General features: G+C 36.9%; 1 protein-coding gene and 2 non-coding genes across 3 annotated transcripts in view; 2 read left to right on the top strand and 1 right to left on the bottom strand.

The window, feature by feature from the left end:
* LOC129774927 (centaurin-gamma-1A) overlaps positions 1-15,878 on the bottom strand; it is a 478,174-nt gene that overhangs the window by 192,500 nt on the left and 269,796 nt on the right. The window lies entirely within an intron of this gene.
* Trnak-cuu (transfer RNA lysine (anticodon CUU)) lies at positions 1,635-1,707 on the top strand. Its single transcript has one exon. It is a non-coding gene; the product is annotated as a tRNA-Lys (tRNA).
* On the top strand, positions 9,095-9,168 carry Trnan-guu (transfer RNA asparagine (anticodon GUU)). The gene has a single exon. It is a non-coding gene; the product is annotated as a tRNA-Asn (tRNA).

Raw genomic sequence — 15,878 nt, 5'->3', positions numbered from 1 at the left:
TTATTAACCCGAAAACTTGTTTCGACAGCTTAAACATTGCTTCGAAAACAGGCTATTAAAATCACATAAATCTGTATATAAACGAATGCCCGCTCGGAAATCCACTCAGTCTTGATTGCGCAGCGATTGATGTACGATCGCTGGAATCTGTGTGTTTCCGTAACACAGATTTCAAATCCAATGAGCCTGGGGAAATCGACGTTGCAAAATAGATGCAAGGTGCGGGTACTTTTGTACTCGCATGCATTTAGGCTGAACGAATGTGTTTCCTTAACACAGTTTTCAAAATTAATGAGCCTGGGGAAATCGGCGTTTCAAAATAGATACACGGTACGGGTTCTTTTTTGCATTCGCATGCATTTCTGCAGACCGAAATGAGTTTCCCCAACACAGATTTCTAAACCAAGGAGTCTGGGGAAAACGGCATTGCAAATATATGCAAGGTGCGGATACGTTCGTACCCGCATACATTTTTGCATCATGTCATACGTCAGGCTTGCAACGAAGAACGTAATTTATCACAATGCATGAATTGACCTAAAATGGAATATGCTCGCAATTGAATTCTGAAATTGTTTGTCACTAGGTGAATCAATAATTTAATCAATACACTGAAAAGACTATTAAGCCAACGGTAGTCCTACGTCAACCTAGCGGTTATATCTTAGGTATAAGCCACCCATAATTTTTTTAAACTAACTTAAACTTAGATTGCAATCATTCCCATGACATTGACATACTGCCATAATGCAATCTCCACGGTCGATGAAATGTTTACCAAATCAATAACGTTTTTTTCTTATAGGACTACGCCTTTGATTAAGGGTTCCAAATGCGAAAACATGTCATATTTTCATGAAATGTTTTCAACGTTAATAACTAACCCTGCTGCGAGCAGATTTTGATGATTATATACTGATTGCATTTGAAATTCTCTAAGATTTCTATGAAATGCTATACATTACAATTCACCAGTCTGTAAATGGTATAAATTGACGATAATTGGAGGCATTCCTTCACATTTGTCCTGTGCATTTTTGAGCTTCTACTGCCGTTAGTAACGAGTAACTAATTTAGCGGCGAGGTAATTTTTTATATACCACTGCGAATCAATCGCGCGTAAATCGCTCGCTCGAAATGCAAATACAGTGCTTACAGTGAAGGCTGAGGAGTAATTTGAAAATTTTTAAATAGACTTTTCCAAGGCTTCGACACCGTCTTTAAAAAAAAACATGTTTCAGCTGCTTTATCGACGCTTCTTGTGTGCAACCAAAGTATATGAAAGGAATGGCTTCGGTTGCTACACTATGTACCTACTGACCAGTTGTTATAAATATCATAGCTAACAGGGGATGTAGCTCAGATGGTAGAGCGCTCGCTTAGCATGTGAGAGGTACGGGGATCGATGCCCCGCATCTCCAACCAATTTCTTGACTAGTTATCCCCTAATATTATCTGATTCAATTTAGATAGAGTTGGAATGATGTTTTAAACATTTTTTGTATGTCCGTTAATTTCAGTACCTAGCCAAACGATGTTCAGTTTTCATTTTGCACTAGAAACTTTTTGAAGGAACACACGAAAAAAAACGATACCGAAAAAAACGATACCACAATTAATTTATTATTGTAACTGCCCGGCTAGCTCAGTCGGTAGAGCATGAGACTCTTAATCTCAGGGTCGTGGGTTCGAGCCCCACGTTGGGCGTATGATTTTTTAAAACTATCTTTCTGAATGTATTTACACTCGACCAATTAACCCTTTCCCGTACAACATCGAGTCACACTCGTGGTGCAATTGCATAACATAAGGCGCCAGAACGCTCAGAAAAGAGTAGTGATATCCCTTGATGTGTGACGTATACGGGAAATGGTTAAAAAAAATTCTAACCGTGTTACTGTCGTTTACAGAGCCTGCGCTTTTCATTCAGTCCCGCACTAAAAGAGCGTGAGCTTGAGCTTGAGCTTGGGTAGACTGTACAATACGTAGTTGCTCTCCGTGATTGACCTGAACCAACCAAATTGCCCAAAGAACACACAGAATGACGCTTGGGACTAGCAAATCATTCTCGTTGTGCAATTTTCAGTGATTCGAGCTTTAAATGGTCAATAACGACGCCGGCCACGTCCTTACAGTCACCATGGGATGGGTAGGAATGTTAGTATGATATTCGCCGCCCGAAGGCCAGAAGGGTCGCCTCTATAGCGAGGTTCCCTAGCGTTTATTAAGGAATGGGTAGTTGTTAGTAGATGGGGGTTATGAAAATAAGGATTCACTGTGGTAAGTGATGTGATTATGTGAATACGAACTATCGACCACTCGACGAAACGAAAACTCGAAAGAAGATATTAAAGGTTGACCTGAAAAGGTCTCCTTTGCAGTAGGATCGGAACTGCGGTAAGTGATGTGATTCTGTAAGCGCGCAAACAACCACTAGACGAAACGAAAACTCTGAATTGAAAACCGTTTCATAGCGGAACTGAAGATATTGGTTGCCAGAAAAGGTCTTCTCTGTTCGACGAAATGAGAACTCGAAAACCAAATCCATTTCGCAGCAACTGAAAATAATAAAGGGTGATCTGCAAAGGTCTCCTCTGTAATAGGAAGTCCGCATTAAAAGAGCGTGAGAGCGCTTAACGGAGAGAGCTTGAACAACATCAGTATCGGTCCCAGCTCCTAAGAATATTAATTTGATAAAAGAATGATGATTTGATATTCTACTAAAGGTAGTCACATTTCGGTTATATGCGGTAATAAGACATTTTTTTCATTTCTTACTTTATAAGTGTCGGTCCTTGCAACTAACGCTCTCCCAAAAAAAAAGCCATTATCGACGCGGAGCTTAACTTGATTTTTCTCTCATTTTCTCATCATAATTAAACGTTACAGTTCAGCTCACTTCACGAACAGAGTTCTTTTTAAGTGGCCAAAGCAGTTAATGAGTTGTATATTGTTTTATTTATCTATTTTATCGATACTTTACCGCGTATATAAACAATATATTAACTTATTTAAATCGTTTATATAAATAATGTAATGGTGTTGAATAAAAATTCTTGCAATGAGCTACACATTGTTTTTATCGAAGTTTTTGCTAGGAGGATATACCGCCCAAATGGTGGCGGACTCTCTTGGCATGTTAGACATAAAGAATCGATTATTCGGGGGTACGATTTTGATGTAGGATTGTGTCTTTTGGAAGCATATGGGGGGGGATACAAATTGAAAAACTAAATATCGGTTTCGTTACGAAAAACGTCCATTTCTGAGCACTTATTGCTCAGTCATTTATTAATGGATTTATAAAATTTTTCACCAATCCATTTGGACGCTCCATAATAATGTATTTTAATATAGGATACAATTGTTTCTTGATAGTTATTTTGTTAAAATAGCGTTGAGACGATGAAAGCGCCTTGAAACAGAATCCGTGCAACAGGTGTAAAGGTTGGTTTTCGAGATTCCTGTTTCAATTTGTCTCTAAACAGCGAGCAACCAGTAGCGCATGCTAAAGCTGAATATGATTTTTTCTAGTTGGATTTTTGTTTTATCGCGTTAACTCAGCATTCGCTAGTGTGTTTGCATACCAACTGTACTATATCGAAATAACAATAGGAAACAATGTAATATAATATACGGCAAAGCAGTTGCTGTTAGTGGTCGACTACGACTGCGGCATATTCTACGTCAACTATGTGGTCGTAATACGGACAAAAACCCTGATGCAAATTCTCGTTTGCAACAATTCGAAGGATATGCACATCGTTCATTTATTGGGTGCCATACAGATTATCTTCATTATTTTATTATCATTTTTTTACATTGCGATTTTTGACGTAGGACATAACGTCGTACCGTAGCGTCTTCAATTAAGTCTGCTAAATCGGAACACATGTCATGATTTAAATATATTTAAATTCCCTAGTCTATGAATCGATGAAAATTGAAAGTGTTACCATTCCCCATATATGGCGTCTCCACGGTGTAAATAATGAGCAGCTGGTGTAGCGACGAGGTACAATTTTCTACCATACCATTACCTCCACGAAGACAGAGCGAGAAGAAAAATATTGCAATCCAAGCTCATTGGCAACTTTTCGCACCGGACAAGAGTATAAAAGATATCGTTTTCATTTTATATAAAGTCTCGCTCCAGTTGGCTAGCAAGCAAGAGCCTTTCTTCGGACAAGAAGAAGGGAATCTTCGTAGTCAATTGATTACGCGTCCGCTTACTAAGCGAGCGACCGTGGATTCAATTCTACGGTTAACAATTTTCCATTTCAAACGGCATTTCGCACAGATTTGTTTGATTGGTTTGTGAACATGATACTCCAATTATTGAATAGTTCAAAATTAAGAAGCATCCTAAAAATCCTATATACACACAAATTCGATTCAAAATTCTAAAATTCATTGTTTGTCATTTTTTTTATAGACTCACAAACTACTTATTCAGTCATCGTGAAAATTTAGGTATAGAGAATAATTAAAAATTAATAAGTACTCTTTCAGAAACTTATAAATATTATTAACTTGAGATTGACTCGTAGCCGTGTAAAACTGGTTCCAAAAATATTGTACCGTTTTGTCTCATATTCCGAACAGTCTCAAATCAAAATCCTGAAATTCTTCGGGTTATCGCCTTCATTCTAACATCATTTATAGGTATAGGTTCAGCCTATAATTTATAATATTAGACATTTGCAAAAAAGTGACAGTCAAAACCAACGATAAAATGTTTGCGTTAACAAATTTTGTAAAAAACAAGTATCGTCAATTTTTCAGTTTTTGTAGTTTTTCGAACTATTTTGTTTGTTGTTTTTATATTAAGTGCTAGGAATGGTAAGAATCTACAATAAATGGATGAAATAAAATGATATTTTATGCAGAAATCTCCATTAAAATTAGTGTTCGGAATATGAATCAAGTTTCTAACGGGTGTTGAATAAAAAATGAGATTTTTTTCAATCACATATAAAAAATAAATGAGTTGTATATTGTTTTATTTATCTATTTTATCGATACTTTACCGCGTATATAAACAATATATTAACTTATTTAAATCGTGTATATAAATAATGTAATGGTGTTGAATAAAAATTCTTGCAATGAGCTACACATTGTTTTGTTTGTTTTTTTTTCATCGATTGCAGTATTTTTTATTAATAACATAATGTATTTTCTTAAAAAAAATGTCAGTGAATGTTTGAGTAAGGGCCGTGATCTGCTGTTCGACGCAACTTTGTCGCGATGCTCTCACAAGAAGGTTGTACGGCACTTACGTCCATTTTCTGGATACAATTCCGGATTCTTGTAGTCAGTTGCTTCGTGTCCTTGGCCCTCCAATTGTTTTTATACACTAGGGCACTGAGTGAGCCAAAGAAATCCTCTATTGGGCGGCACTGGGACAAGTTACGATTACGATCTTTCGGCACGAACGGTATCTTTTTCTCCTCAAGATACGCCAGCGTCTTCTTGGCGTAATGGGGAGACGCCTTGTCCGGCCAGAAGACGTACTTCCTATCCGCGTGATGCTCGTTCAGGAACGGCAGCAGGATTTTATCGAGGCACTCTTCTCGATAGATTTGTTGGTTGATTGCCAGACCGCTCGGCTTAAATCAAGGCTTTGAAATGTCCCGGTCGGAAATGGCGATGTACAACAAAACCTTTTTCTCAAACTTGTGCTTGAACTTGTATTTCACTTCAGGCGGTGTGGATGACTTGTCGCTGGAGTAGTAATTATCATTTCCTGGAATATGCGTTTTGGACAGCGGAAAATAGCTTTCGTCATCCAGAACGAAAGACGTCCCGCGGTATTTTTTGGTCATCCACCGACACTGTGATTTAACCGTCTCAATCTGCTCCTCCGTGTACTCCGGCGACCTCGTCTTCTTCCTGCAGACGATTCCTTCCATCTTGATGGTCCGATGGATCAATACGTGGGAGCAGCCATATTTCCGACCGGCGTCACGCAGGCTGGTTGCGTCCTTGTTGTCAAACAGCTTCTTTAACGATGTCTTCCTCTGCTTCGTCATTATCGTCACCGGACGACCACTTCCGACTTTCCGCTCTACGTTCAGGGAACCCAAGATACGATATACCGTACTGACAGGTACATTTTCTTCCTTAAAATGTGCCACCGTGAACTTTTTTCCTTGCTGGAAATGCGTTTCGTAGAACCGTACAATGCGTTCGCGGAGCACGTGCTGTTTCGACGCCATCTTTGCTTTGACTAAATTCAAACTAGCAAAACCAAACACGCCTACTGTTTCTAGGGAGCCCAAAGAGCAATTTTCTTGGAGAAAGAAAATTTTACGCTCTTTATTTGAGTTACTGAAAGATGTTGAAAAAATTCTCATTTTTTATTTAACACCGGTTACGCATGATTCAAATTGCGAACACTAAATTTTTAAATTTGAATTTGCTGAACTTTGATGTTATAGATAACTTAATATTCAAAACCCTGATATCCTTTGGGCTATAGACATCATTTTAACATCATTTACAGGTATCGATATCGATATAGCGGCCTTGGTCCCGAAACCATGTAAACTATAAGAAACAATACAATCAATAATCACAAAAGCAAAATCCAATTGTTTTTGCGAGCGTAACATTTTTCCAAAAAAGACTAACTAATTGACTTTAATTTGATATATCGATCATGTGAATCGGTGCAGTAGTTTAAAAGTTTAAATGATTTTGAAAAAAAAACATTCATTTTTGCTGTTCGGAATTTGAGACAAAAGTGTTCGGAATATGAGTCAGTGACAGAAATGGTGTTCGGAATTTGAGACAAAAGTGATTAAACATATTTTTAATTTTTCACCATGAATATGTATTTGTAAATCAATTTTATTGTAGTCAAATGAAAAAGAAGGCTCTATTGTACCCAAAAATCGGATTAATTTCGCGAAAGAGTACCATTTTGAGTAGTGAGACCCTGTTTAATGGCCATCAAAGCTTAAGTGTTCGGAATATGAGACAAAACGGTATATAAAACCAATCACTATACGGCATTATTTGGGGATTATTGTACGAATTCTTTTAGTTTAAAATAAAATAATTCAGAAGAATAATGTTTTGAGATGAAAAAAAAATCCGAAGGTTAAAAATCACAAGAAATTTCTCTACAACTAAATTTTTTACTATTCTCCTTCTGACTAGGAAATCTTTTAGATAGTAACATTCTTAGTATGTTACCAAAGTTTTCGCTGATTACAATTAGTTCTAGTTTTACCTTATTTTAGCTGTTAGTGAAGATCTCAATCCCCTTCGCGTTCGACACTTACCTGCAAAAAGAAAATAAAACAAAAAATCAGCATTATCAAGTTACCACAAAAAAAAAACATGGATCTATTTCACTCCCCAACAAAAGAACGATGACGATCAAATAATTAAGGCGCTGGATTACAATGCTCACGACGAGACCCGATCTTATCTCCATCTCCGGAACCATAAAACCTTCGATCGCACACTGCCCAAGAGAACCGCTTTGTCTAAATTCCACCCTCGGATGAAGATCCGCCATCGTGAGCCGTAATCTTTCTAATTGAAAGCCATATCAACAAGTAACCACCATCATCACCAGTCAAACGCTTGCGGAAGTCAGGAAGAGAAATTAGAAAGCCCCACCTCCGCCAATAGAAGAAATATGAACTTCGAGACACATAAAAAGGAGCACATGTCAGATGGCAACGAGACACGCTCCGTGGGTTCCGATCGACCGATCGCGATAAGGAAGAAAGTGTAATAAAGTAATTAACAATTCTCAAGTTGGGTTGGCTTGTTTTTGATGATAGGTTGTAAAAGTCGGTTTGTATTCAGAGACCGCAGAACATAATTTGGATTGGAATCGCGATTCGGTTGATCTTGGTTTCCAGAAAAAAAAAACTTCTCAGCTGTTGCTTGCTTTGCTTCTTGGTACTGAAATTTATTTACTTTCCTCTGAGGTCAACAATGAAATCGTACCATAATCGTACAAATAAATAATCAATCCCCGGTTTCTGCAGAACTTTTGAAGTACTCACATCACATCAAGCAGAATGGCTCAATTCGATGGTCATTATAGGCCCCACCCGAGAGGAGTTCGTAAATATTCTACCCGTCGGCACAAAGTCGATATCATCAAAACCGACAAATTTATCGGTTAAATCAGCTGAAAAGGTCCGAGATGCGCTTCAGTGACAGAAGATTATAATCTTGAACCGATGACGGATCGAATGGAAGCGAAATTTTTCGAAAAAGGGACACAAATAAGAAAGCATCTCACCCTTCAAAATCATAATCGACCAGCACCCGTCGATTCTACGCAACGCGCTTCCCTGCTTCCGTGATTGTTTTTCTTGTTTTTTTTTTCTTCCTTTCATTTTTGGGATGATTTTCTTTTTCGAAAAGACAAGAAACGCAGAAACGCAGAAACGCAAACGGTGGCAAATCATTCGGCGCGCGTATTGTTAGCGAGACCTAATCTTCTTGAGAAAATGAGAAAGAAAAACGGTCCTACGACGGAGATGATATGGAGGGTGCTCGGGTTTTGATGGGTGGAAATCAAAATTATGTCCCGATGACTGCTGTGCCTGGGATCCGTCCATTTGGGCGGTGGAAGATGACGAGGGAAGTATATCGAGTTATATTGAGTCGAGAGCAGATTGCGGATTGAATAATAGCGAAGGTAGCCTAATGCGGATCAGATGTGGCGTCAATAATCCGTTAAGCTTATTTTTGTTTGCTCTGGCAAAAGTTTTTGGAAGTAATTAAGGCACATTTCAGAGAGAATTATGGCTGGTGGACACGGCACACTGCGGGTCACGGATCTGAAAGCAATACTGTAATTTGGGATCGGTATCGACGTTTTTGGAAGATTGAACTATCGTAGCGTTTTATGTGAATTCTTGCATCTGGCGTAATTTCAAGAATGCGGTTGAGAATGAAACTCATACTTTCTAATAAATAACCGATCACTTGTTCGACAGAATAATTCGAGTTTATGACACGACGAATAGGAAATCCCATTTTAAGCGGAATCTTTTTCAAATTTATGCGTTGTACGTTTTAGGTGGAATTATTATTATAAAATCTTGAAAATATACACGCCTTCGTGGCGCAATCGGTTAGCGCGTTCGGCTGTTAACCGAAAGGTTGGTGGTTCGAGTCCACCCGGGGGCGATACATTTTTTCAATGATGTCTCCAATTCTGTTACCAATTTTAAGGTGTACAAGTATGTCATTACGAATGAATAATTTGTTGCGAATATCGTACTGTTGGCGTTGTATTAAATATGACAACAAATGTATTTGATAGGATTCCCGAAAAAATTGTAAACGAAGTGAGAGCGTAATGTTACAAAAGCTCTAACGCGGAAAAAACCCTCATGGCCAGGGTTGCCAACTATAATTTTCAAAAACCAGGAAGAATAAAAATAAAAATCAGGATAAAATAAGGACAACTCATATCGCGTGTTGAAGTCATTGTAAATATACAAAATTCAAACATTCTTACCATTTACTGACAAGATTTAATGGTTAGTATCAATCAAAATGGGAATATAATTAATAATAACAGCTGAATCTTGTTTCTATGTGTGTAGAAAAACAAACACTATCACTCTTGTGGTTATTGAGCTCGAATATAGATGTCGCACGACCCAATGGAAATTGGTGTGAATTAGGATTGGGCGATCGTGGATCGATTTTCAGAAGATCGATCTTTTCCATTTCGATTTCCGATTTCTTGGATCGATTCTTTGTACCCGAAAAATCGTAAAGATCGATCTTTTTCTTCCGATCTTCTCGGCCTTAGAGTTTTTTTTCAATATACATCGATTTTAATCTCACCACCTGACAAATTTTATGAACATAATGTCAACATTTGGATAGCTTTCGAGAATGTCAAATTAGCGATAGTGAATAAGATTGAGCTATCCAAGATCGATATTTAGAAGATCGGTCTATTTCTCTCCGATTTACGATTTTTCGGATTAATTCCTCCTACTCCAAATAAAATTGCGAAAATCGATCTTTTCTTTACTATTTTTCCAATCTTTTTGACCGTAGAAATTTTTTTGTAAATTTGTTTTTTGTGAACATTGATTCTCACCAAAATCCACAAATTTCATAAACATTGGATCCTTTGCAAGTTTGTCAAATTAGTGGTCGTAAATTCAGGAGAAGCAGTTTTGTAAATTTGGTCATTACAAAACAAGTGGTCACAAGTTATATTTACAGCATCACATTCACAAGGCTGACAGTGAAAATTGTGATGAGATGGGATGGTGACATCAGGTCCAGCTGAAGCGTTCTTTTCTAGGCTATCAAGTTTTTTGTGACTTACGTTCTGAGAATCGAATTGAAATGCCTTTGATGTTTGAATAGAAATGTAAAATGTTTATTTCATGTTTTAGAAAAAGACAATACTTATATAGAACAAGTAAATAAAAAAGTAAATATTCACATTGGCATTCGATTTTTCAAAGATCGATTCTTTGGTACCGATTTAATCAGTGAATCGATCCCTGCGCTGTTTAGAAAATCGATCCATCAAGATCGATCTTTTTCTAAAGATCGCCCAATCCTAGTGTGAATTCATCAATATTAAACTCTGAAACGTATTCTTTCATCAATAATTTTGCGGCTACTCGTATGTACACATCACACAAGGTAATGTTGCTCCTCAAACTTAATCTCGTTAGTATTCGACAAATATTCTGGGCTCATACAACGATCATACATATTGATAAAAGGTTTGGTACAGCTTTGTGTCAGGAGAATTAATTCAATGCAACCATTACACATGTGCGGACCGGAGAGCTATTACGACAGCCTTCTTATCCGATTAGGAAAACATTGACAGGGATCCCAGTATATGTTTCATGGATTATTTTCATTCTGATAAAGAAAAAGTACAAAAATCGCTCGCTAACGCTCGGTCGGACCTTGCTAAAGAATCGTCTTCTATATTTAGAACTAATCGGACAATCAGTGAAACACAGGTTAGCTTGCGAGCGGTCGCCGCTTCCGACGGCGGGTCGGCGGCCGACTTGGATCATGTCACTTCGGCGGCTTAGGGCCGCCTCCGTTCCTTATCCTCGTTAGATGGGGACTTCGCCCCCACTACATTGACCTCAGGCTGAATTTTCTTTAATTAAATTGCGCTTTTTTGCTTGTGTAATGTATACCCATGAGTTTTTTTCCGTGTGATAATATTTCTAGTATGTATTTGTGACATTACGCATTCAAAAACTTTACACTACAGCTTCAGAACGTAATATTGTTTATTTGATTGCAGCGTAAACAATAATTTTTTTTACCTCATTGAAAATGTTAAATTTTGTACCGTAAAAAAGCTATTTGCGAGAATTTTAATTAATTTTTTCTTGAGAAAAGTGCAGTTGATAGTCATTAATTTCCCATCAATAAATACACGTCAAATTTATAAATATCAAGTGTAACTAATAATTATTAATACAAATTACAACAACAATACTTTGTACTAAAATATTAGTCATTCTTTTACCAAGTTCATTTATGTAACACAACTTATATAGTATCATGAATGTTTCAAATAATAACTCGTGTTAATTAATAGGGATCGATTTCTAGACCTCGTCCACCACCGGAAAACCGATATCGACCCAAGGGGAATTTGAATTAGTATGAAAATTTAATAATTTAATATTCAAAATTACGACTAAGGCACCGTAAATCGATCAAATTGATCACGATTTTCAGAAAAATGTAAATATTTCCAAAATGTTTTGTTAAATCTATATACAATTATTTTTTAAACCAGTAAGGGAGGTGGGAGTAACATGGACATGTTAAGAAGAACTTCAATTATATCTTTGAAAACCCATGTTTCCCAAAACTTTAATGCAGTTTCTTGCAATTCAATATACTGTTTTTCGACCTAATGTTTAACAAAAAAGTGTGTTTCAATGGTTTTTATAAAATCAAAACAGACCGAAAAATGCACCTTTTTTGATGCGGGTGATATGGACTAGAATGACAACGAAAATTGTCATGTCAAATTTCGGAAATCGACCATGTACATTTTGTTTATTGGCTCAAAAAATGACCTGTGTAAAGTTTCAGCTCAATCGGACGTGATTTGAGGGTGCGTGAAAGCGCATAAAGTTCTGATTTTTTGATTTTGAAAATCATGAAAACATGAAATTAGGAAAATCGAAAAAATGTTTAGAAGCCAAGTGACTAAAAATTCATGAAACGTCGAGATCTGGTGTTATCTGAAGAAAAAAAAATTTTTTTTGGTCGACCTTTTGGGATTTTTTTGACTGAGTGGCCAAAAAATGAAAACTTTGAGTGCTTTGAGGCACCCCTAAATCATGTCCGATTGAGCTGAAATTTTGCTCAATTGTAATTGTACACCCAATAAATGTATGGAAAAATAAATCGATGATGAAATTTATAGTGGGGGGAATATGGACAAGTTTATAATATCCTACCAGTACAGTTATGTGAAAAACTTAAATTACCCACTCACAAATGAATTTACTTTTCCGTACATACCTAATATCGCTTTTCTGTTAACTCACAAGCGAATTATAACCATCTGCGAATTGAATTTTGAATTTAAACCACTCAAAATGCTTACTATCGAAGCCGCTAAAATTAAACCCACACGCGAAATCATGTATTATTCTCGGTTTTTGTTTCCACTTTTGATCAGAACTCATTGCCATATGGTGGTTTAAATGTTATTGAATAATATGTAGAAGGTGTTCTAATTACCAGAAATTTGAAATTCACAGTGTAACTACACAAATCAACCACCTGTCCATATTACCCCCACTGTCCGTTTTACCCGCAGTTCCCTCCTGGTGCCAAGGTCACAAAACTTTATGAAATATGTGATGTGATGAAAATTCCATTAACATTATTTTCACTATAAAAACAATTTTATTCACCCGAATGTAATATATACCGAAATGCCAAGTGTTGAATTAAAAAAAAATCATTGTATCGCTTTGTTAATCAAAGATCATTAACAACGCTGCTGTTCAATGAAGCCAACGTTACACTGTCACACATTTCTATTTAGGGTAAATATAATTCTTTGAATTAGATACTGTACGACCATGTGTATATCGACTCGAATACATCCTGTAGAACAGATAGTACAAAGGAGAATAATAATTTCAATGATAAATTCCACTATTTTTTTAACACGCTCAACGCTGCTATCGTAAAAATAATATTATTTTGACGTAGGACTACGTCTTTCATTTCTATACCGGGGTGTAAAATCAAAGTTTCGAAAACGAAAGCGTTACGCCGGAGACCGAGATTTTGAGCGTTAATAGCTCCTAAACAATTGAACGAAATGGTATGATAAACACTTCATTCGAAAGATAAAATGTCTACGCGTTCTATACTTGTTACTTTTTGATCCAAAAACTTGTTTCAATAGTCTTAAAATTGCTTTCAAAACAGGCTATTGAAATCACCAATCGGTATATAAGCGAGCGCCGCTCGGAAATCCACTCAGTTTTCAAACAATACCATTAAAATGGTGAACAACTGTCAAATTAAAAATAAGGAACTTTTGCTCAACAGTATGATTTTAAATCCAAAAGCTGAACCAAAGATGTAAAGCCCAGACTGTGTCACTTGAACTGTAAAATATGTATGCAAATAGCAAAACATCTGAATAAAAATGCATTTAAGTTGTAAAAAAAAAAAAGAAATCCACTCAGTTCTAATTGAACAGCGATTGGAACATGTTGTTGCTGTTGTGGTGAAGCTCTTCATTTATCATGAAAGCGCGGATGAACGGTGTCACCAAGAGCCTGTTTGTGCACCTTGGGCCAGAAGGGAATCCATCAGGAGGAGAGTGATGCCACAAACGGTTCCCCGGGAAGACATCGCTACACACACATACACGCGCGTAATTCTTTCCGTTTGGATGCCATTTAGCATCGAGAAAGTTCCGAAAAGATCTAATCATTTCTGGAAAATAATCTGCCAGTTCCTCTGGGAATTTAAAAATACATTCATGTGAAAGAGTTTATTTGAATGTTTTCTCTTCATGTAACACGGTGACTAAATATTTTTCAATCAAGTACTATTAACAGGTGGTTATCGAATTAGTATTAACCACTGATGGGCTTCCAGTATCGAGGAAAATGTGGAAATATCTAATCGTTACTGAAAATAATCTGCCAGTACCTCTGGGAATTTAAAAATACATTCATGTGAAAGAGTTTATTTTAATGTTTTCTATCCATAAAATATCCATATAATACATTTGGGTTTGTGATTTGTCAATCAAGTACAGTTAGCAGGTTAGCTTCTGAAGATTATTCTTCAGAACAAGGTTTTTCGTATCCTATATTGGATGCATAAAACCTTGTGCCTCCAACGTAACGCTCTCGTTTTCGAAGTCTCCCAAATATTCATCTATTCATTCATTCAGAATGGATTTAGATTCAACTTCAAACAAATGATCTCTAAATCAACGATAGTCCTACGTCACCCTTGCGGTTATACCATAGATATAACCCACTTCCTGTTTTTTTCTCTGAATGAGATGTTATTCGCACTAGCGGGAAATCCTGACAATCCGCAAAGCCCACAACATGGAAAATTAGTTTTTAGCCTAATTTTCTAGGGTTTTTTACACTCACTATTCGATTAAAAATGTCTGAAATCGTTTCAGTACCTAGGGTTCTGTTTGTTTGAACGCTCGTTAGAAATGCAAATACAATGCAGGAAGAGAAGAGAAGGGAAATATTGCAACGTAAGTTCCGCCTTTGCACCGGTTGGAGTATAAAGCAAATAAATAAACAATTTTCAGTGAAGTCGCTACAATATTGTATTTTGAATGGAAAAATGTCGCACCGCAATGTAATTTGAATCTTTCAAAAATTTCGGTTCTCTAATTCAAGGTTTCGATGATTCGATGAAAAAATTGGTTTTCGTATCGTCCGATGAAAAATGTTAATGTTTTATTGAATCGCATTGCAAATCTGTCTCCTCATTCAATTTGACTTCACTCCACCACTACTATTCCACCGCTACATGTACCTCGTTGCCCGCGTGCGCAACCTTATTTTAACGTCTATACAAAGTGAAACGGAGAGATCCTCCAAAAGTGCCGCGAGTATCAGGTCCGTCGTCACGATTAGGGTTGAATAATGTTTACGCCCATCGAAGAACGGAATATATCGTCGGTCCGATTGATTGAAGAGGTGTTCTCTCGGTTACTTTCTCAGGTTTTCCAAGGATTCACTGTCGCTTTTCCGATGGTAATCTCTGCCGTCTGTTGTGACACGTAAGATTTCCGGATTTTCGTTTCGTTGAGTGGTCGATAGTTGGCGTTTACATAATCACCTCACTTACCGCAGTGAATTCTGATTATTACCTCTTCCCACTAACAACCAGGGTTCGGCAAAGTAATATTCAACTGAGGATAGTTAGGGGACAATAAAGCCGTCGGCCTCCGCAAACAATTGGAAATGAGTTTTTGCTTCATCCAGCATTTTCTCTATCAACATAAATCAAAAGTCATTCCGGCCCTTTCGTCGCTATCTTATTTTACTTCGTCCGGGTTCGTTTAATTATTCACCGTCTAGTAAACATCATGACATATTCAACTTTTTCATACTCTGAGTAAAATTCGCCGTAACTAGCAGCTATCTAATCATCGGTAATCTAGACTCACATTGTGTATCTTCTCGACAATCTTTCCAGGTGTTTAAAGTTCTTATTCGTCTTCAAGGTAGATTATCTTCAATCGATGTGTAAATTATTTACGACAAAGAATGATATAGCGCGCTAGAACATACAAGTGTGTTTATTTCATGACACACTTCTTGAAACAGCTGTATAAAAAAAATATTGTGTTCGTTCGGTTCACA

This window comes from Toxorhynchites rutilus, chromosome 3 (assembly GCF_029784135.1).
Source record: "Toxorhynchites rutilus septentrionalis strain SRP chromosome 3, ASM2978413v1, whole genome shotgun sequence".
Lineage (NCBI taxonomy): Eukaryota > Metazoa > Arthropoda > Insecta > Diptera > Culicidae > Toxorhynchites > Toxorhynchites rutilus.
The sequence above is the reverse complement of the archived record's forward strand: the minus strand, read 5'-3'. Positions and strand labels throughout refer to the sequence as shown.